This window comes from Nicotiana attenuata, unplaced genomic scaffold (genome assembly GCF_001879085.1).
Source record: "Nicotiana attenuata strain UT unplaced genomic scaffold, NIATTr2, whole genome shotgun sequence".
Lineage (NCBI taxonomy): Eukaryota > Viridiplantae > Streptophyta > Magnoliopsida > Solanales > Solanaceae > Nicotiana > Nicotiana attenuata.
Genome location: NW_017671210.1, coordinates 88,967 through 95,782, shown reverse-complemented (window position 1 = coordinate 95,782; position 6,816 = coordinate 88,967).

The following is a 6,816-nucleotide window of genomic DNA, read 5'->3' as shown; positions in this document are numbered from 1 at the left end:
AACCCTAGTTCATGAGATATGAGTTGATGGGTTTGATAGAAAAGCATGAAAAATTATAGAATTGGGTTATTGATTGTTGATTATTAATTAAAGATATCGTTTATCTTACGGGTGATAAAGAAGGGTATTGAACATAGCAATTTGATGCTTTAGAATTTATCTAGGAATAAGAGAATGGGTTATTGGGTGTAGAGACACCATTAATAAGGACTATGAAGCTTTATTTTCACCAAGTGTTTGATAAGATGCTTAAGTGACCAAAACATGAGAATTATTGCTAATATGGAATCCCTTTGACTTGTATTGATTTAGATTAAAGTTGAAAGGGTTGACAAATGTTGTATTATGCTCAAGAGCAGGAAGTTAAGGTATGTGAGGCTAACTCTCTGTGCTTGGGAATGTTGATGATTCTCCCTACACTACGTTTCTTTTACGACGTTACTAATTGCCTCAGAAATATAGTTAAGCCTAGTTCCTTGAATAGTTGTAGAACTTCTATTCTCTAGCTTCATAACTTGTTCACCACTTTCATTCTGAACGTTGTGAGATCAGTGCGTATTCAATATAGACTTGGGTTTGATGCTCCCGAGTCTTAGTATAAATTACTCAGTATGCCATAAATAGTTGAAGTTTCAATGTTCATAATCAGTTCAAGAATACTTGTCTCAGTCTAGTCCTATTCAGTATTCCAGTATTATGTAACTCAATGTGATCCAGTATTCCAGTATCATGTAACTCAGTATGATTCAGTATTTCACTATCATATGTTGCAGTTTGATTCTCAGTTCCTGAATGTTGAACACCTGTATTTGGGCCTGAGGCCGTAGTTTATATGCTTTATGCATACTTGGCCTGAGGCCGTAATTTATGCTTTATGCATGTTTGGGCCTGATGCCGTAGTTTATGCTTTATGCATTTTTGGGCATGAGGCCGTAGTTATGTATATGTATACTTGGGCCTGAGGCCGTAGCTTGTGCACATATATATTGGGCCCGAGGTTGTAGCTTATTCAGATAAACAGGTTGTTCATCATTCAGAAGAGGGAGTATTCATATCCTTACTTCCTTTATTCAGTTCAGTTATCAATTATCAGTTATCACTTCAGTTATCAGTTATCAGTTATCATTTTAGTTATCAGTTATCAGTTATCAGTTATCAGTTATCACTTCAGTTATCAGTTATCATTTCAGTTCAGTTTTGATAGTTATCATTTCAGTTATCAATTATCAATTCTCAGTTATCAGCTCAGTTTCAGTTTCAGCATTTACAATTCTTTCTTTCAGTTTCTTTACATACCAGTGCAATTCAAATGTACTGATGTCCCTTTTTTCCGGGGCCTGCATCTCATGATGCAGGTAATGATTTACAGGTTGATGATTCAGAGCGCTAGGATTCTCGTACCAGCTATTTGGTGATCCCTAGTTCTTTCGGGGCATTATCATTACTACAGTCTTCAGTGTTTTCAGACAGTTAGTGTTTTCAGTACTTCATTAGAGGCTTCATAGACTAGAGTAACAGTTAAACAGAGTCTCAGCTTTTCATGTTAAGCAATGTTGGCTACATATATGTTTCAGACTTGTTTTAGTATTTCCGCACTTTGATTTATATCATCCAGACTTTCAGTATATCAGCATGTGTTAGTTTATCCTCCGCATTCAGTATGTTATGATATCACATGTTGATTCAGCCAGCCAGTTGGTTCGCTCGGTCACATGTAGTTAGGCACCGAGTGTCGTGTTACGTCCAGGCCCAGGTTCGGGGCATGACAAAAAGAATCATTCATGCAAAGTATATTATATAATGCAAGAATTATACAATCCAAAAATAAATAGAACCAACTCAGATGGAGAGTATACTATTATTTTCAGTCAATTGTATATAACCTTTTAATACGAAAATTTTAAACACACTACACATATATGTCATGCATATTGAATAGCAATTTTGATGGTAAAAGAATTACTCATGCACATACATTTGTAATGCCGGATTATTCACTCCAATAATTAAAACAGACCTAACTTAGATGGAGAGTATACTGTTAATTTAAGTCAAGTGAACACAATAATTAATAGCTCTAGTTCCATTGATCCAACATATATACTCAGATGGAGAGTAAGTACACGATATCAATTACTAGTATTTGACCTAGTGAACTCACAATAAATTTATCCAATATGGAGGAAGACCTAAAGTCAACGCGTAAATTTATTACTCACTTGAAATTAATAGTGGAAGACCATAGAAATATATTTCTATCACCACTTAATCATGAATGTATTTTAGTTGCAAAATTGATTCAACTCTTTGAACTCAGATAGAGAGTTAATACAGGTTATCAATAACTAGTAACTATATCGAGTGAGTTCATAATAAATTTATCCGATATGGAGGAAGACCTAATGTAAATGCGTAAATTTATTATCTCACTATAAATAAAAAATAGAGACAATAGTGGTTAATTCCTATCACCACTTTATCACAACCACGAACTTTTCTATGAGGATTAAGTATTAAAAAAATATTCAATACCCCATTTAAACAGTCTTAAAATGCTAAAATTAACGTTTTTCATTGCATAGCAGGGAATACTGTTCACTGGACAGTTTTCGATAAACCGACCAAATTTCAGATCAATCGGAGTTCGTTAAAATCACAATCTCCAAAATTGCGACCAAATTTGGAAAATTACCATTTTAAGAATTTTTAAAAATTTGAAATATGACCTACATTCTTATATACCAATTCATGTCAAATCAACATGTGTTATCATGTTCCATATTAGACATAAATAAAATGATAGGAAGAATGACTTTTCGTACGTAAATCACATTTTAATCCGCCAAACCTCCAAAAAAAACTCATCTAAACAATCCCGAATCGTCGAAATACGATGTGATTCACTGCATAGCAATGAGTTCTTCTTATCTGATCGTTTCCAATTATCCTACCGAATTTTAGGTCATTCGGAGATCGTGAAATTCACGATCGCCAAAAACTAGACCAAATTCGAATAAACTATTTTTGGCGTATTTAGGATTAAATCCATATGATTTGCATTATTGCTATATATCATATCAAGTTAAATCATCATGTTTCAGACTTAACACAAATATAGCCGATATATAAAGAATAATTTTTCATATTTATAACAAATTCAATTTAATAAACTGCTTGAAAACCCATCTGAACGACCTCAAAATCCCGAAAAACAGCACGATTCACTGCATAGCAGTGAGTTTATCTCACTAGATCGTTTTTAATGAACCTACTAAGTTTCAGGTCAATCGAAGTCCGTCAAATTCATGACCACCAGCCTGTAACCAAATTCGAAAAATAACCGTTTTAAGCAGTTTCATGAATTAAAATAAATATGATATTGATTTCCATTCTCCTTATAATTATACTATGAGCTCAAGGCATATATTATTTTCTTCCTATTTCTAGGATACATAATATCTCCTTTTGCAGTAAATTATCATTTTATTAAATACACAAGAACCTAAGATATTATATTTTTTCCCGTTCGGCGAAAAACTTAATATCTCTTCCCATGGGTGGAGTTGGTCTCACTAGTACCCAAAGATAAAACTCATTTTCTTGTTAAGAACCTCCACCACTAATGTAGATTTATTAAGGATAATTTTCACATGGTACATTAAGCAGATTTTAATGACTCAAATAAATAGACCATTTTATGGATCCTACTTATTAATCATAATGCTCAATCCATGAATGAACACAATTTCACATGTACAAATTTATTAAGAATTTTTCATGAGTTCAAATAAACAAACCACTTTAGTGGTAACTATTTATTACTCACAAAATTCTCAATTTACGAGTGAAGATACATGTAGCTCATAAAATTATTTTATGGAAGATTATGGGCCACAGCTTAAAAGCCATGCCAATAATATAAAACTCATATAATATACCGTCATATTTCACTTAATTACAACCTCCAACCAGAGAAATAAATTTTTCATCGAAAATCCAAGACTAGTGATCACATAGGGCATGAAAACATAAACCAAATTTTGAGAAATCTTTTATGCACAAATATGCCAAACGCTCCAATTCCAGGATATCAAATAGAGGATTTCACTTTCTTACAAAATGATTATATCATCACACAATATCAATTATAACTTGTAAGACCTAGTCAATAAAATCCTACACCTCTATTATTGAATTTAATACAACAACACGTCTATTTACTAATAGCCAATGTAAAAACCTATTATATCACCAGTATTTAATCATGGAGACAATGCGGAGTCACTCCCACCACCATTGTATTAAAAACGAATTAAAATTATTAAGAAATAATTTCCAGAAAATAGAAAAATGTCCAAAATACAATCCTAACGACCTCAAACCGCCAAAAAGCTCCATGATTAGTTTTTCTCATCATGTCATTTCCGATGGACCCACCAAATTTCAGCTCAATCGGAGTCCGTCAAGTTCGCTGACCTCCGAAAATACCAGCAATTCGGTCAAAATCAGGTTTTGCATTTTTCTAGGGTTTACCAAAAAAATATTCAGATCATCAATAAAAAACAGATATCTCATGATTACAAGAATAATCCAAATTTTTTGCACAGTTAATTCACAAAACAGCAGTGCAGTTTTTCAGAAAACCACATATACATGTAATTAAAAAACGCACATAAACACGATATTCTTGTTTCATGAAAAAATTAGTTATCTAACTAGATGTGAGTGGATTGTGATACCAATTGATGGATTATAATAAGCAGCGGAAACTGTAACGACCCGATCGGTCGTTTTGAGCTTTTGCACTTTGCTCGCCAGTTCTCAGGCAAGACTTGCCACGTGTAGTGTATTATGACTTATGTAAATCGTTGGCTTTGGTTTGCAGGATGATCAGAATGAATTTGGAAGAACAGTTCTCAGTTTGAAACTTGAAATTTGAAAGGTTTGACCAATATTTGACTTGTTTGTATATGATCTCGGATTGGAAATTTTATGAATTGGTTAGCTTCGCTAGGTGATTTGGGACTTAGGAGCGTGATCAGAATGCATTTTGGAAGTCCGTGGAAGATTTAGGCTTGAATTGGCGAGATTGAGATTTTGGCGATCTCTGGTTGGTAGGCGAGATTTTGATATAAGGGTCGGGATGGAATTTCGAGAGTGGCAGTAGCTTCTTTATGTCATTTGGGATGTGTGTGCAAAATTTCAGATTATTCGGACGTGGTTTGGTTGGGTTTTTGATCAAAAGCGGAATTCGGAAGATTTTAGAAAGTTTGGCTTGAATCCGATGTGTTTTGGGTGATTTGATGTTGTTTGAGGCGTTTTGATGATTGGAACAAGTTTGAATAAGGTATTAGAATATGCTTGTGCTTTTGGTTGAGGTCCCGGGGGCCTCGGGGTGATTTCGGATGGTTAACGGAGAAGTTTGGGTTTTGTTGCAGCTGCTGAATTTGCTGCTTCTGGTATTTTTGCACCTGCAGATTGGGGGACCGCTGGTGCGGCGCCGTATAAGCGGAGTTTTAGCCGCAGAATCGGTCAAGGAAGAGAAATGCAGGAGGCGCAGATGCGGTTTGCTGACCGCACCTGCGATGGCGCAGGTGCGGCTACGTGGTCGCAAATGCGATTTTTGGATTTTAAGTGAAAGCCGCAGAAGCGGCAATTTGACTGCAAATGCGGTACCGCAGGTGCGGTGGATTGACAGCAGATGCGGGGCCTGGTGTCATAAGTGAAATCCGTAGAAGTGGATGTTTTTCCGCAGAAGCGGAAGCGCAGATGCGCTTATGGGATCGCAGGTGCGGAAGTGCTGGGCAGAATGTGTAAAAATGCCCCTTCACGATTTTCAGTCTTTCGTTCACCATTTTTGTGCGATTTTGGAGCTCCAGGCTATGATTTCAAGAGGGGATCAAGTGTGTCCATAGAGGTAAGCTACTTGGGCTTTATACCTTGTGTTTATGGTGATTATATCATTGTTTAATCATGAAAATTTATGGGAAATTAGAGGAAGAGTTGGGAATTTAGGGCTTGAAATTGGAGAGTGAATTTTAGAATTTGAGTGACCATATGAGGTCGGATTTTGGTAAATTTTTTATGTATGAACTCGTGAGAGAATGAGGACTCCATTGATGTTAATTTTATCGCATTCCGAGACGTGGGCCCGGGGGTCGGGTTTTGATAATTTCGGGGTTTGTGCTAATTGGTTATTATTTTCGCTTGGGCTTCGTTCCCTTAGCCTAATTTGACGTCCTCGTTCTGATTTTGGATAGATTCGATGCGCGTGGAGGCCAATTTGAGGGGCAAAGGCGTCGGGAGCTAGAGATTTAGCCGATTCGAGGTGAGTACTGATTATAAATGATGTTCTGAGGATTTGAAACCCCGGATTGCACGTCGTAGTGCTATATTGAGGTGAGGCACACGCTTGATGATGAGCGTGGGGTCGTGCACTATTAGGGATTGTGACTTGGTCCGTCCCGATTGATGATTTTTTTCGCGTATTTGACTGAAATCTATTTGCTATCATTATTATTTGGGCTGAATGCCATATTTGGGCTTCGTGCCAATTATTTGAACCCTTCGGGGATTTTTGTTGATATTTCCTCACTGTTTTGACTTTATACTTGAACTCAGTCATGTTATTTTCCACTGTTTTCAAAATTCAACCATGCTCATTCAGTTTTAATACTAAAATGATATTTAAATGATGTTTTGGGCTGAGAAACACTGTTTTACTGTTGCCCGAGAGGCTTATGTGATTTTGACTGAGTAAAGCCGAGGGCCTGTGTTGTGAGGATATCTTTTGGGTCGGGCTGCACGCCGCGGCGG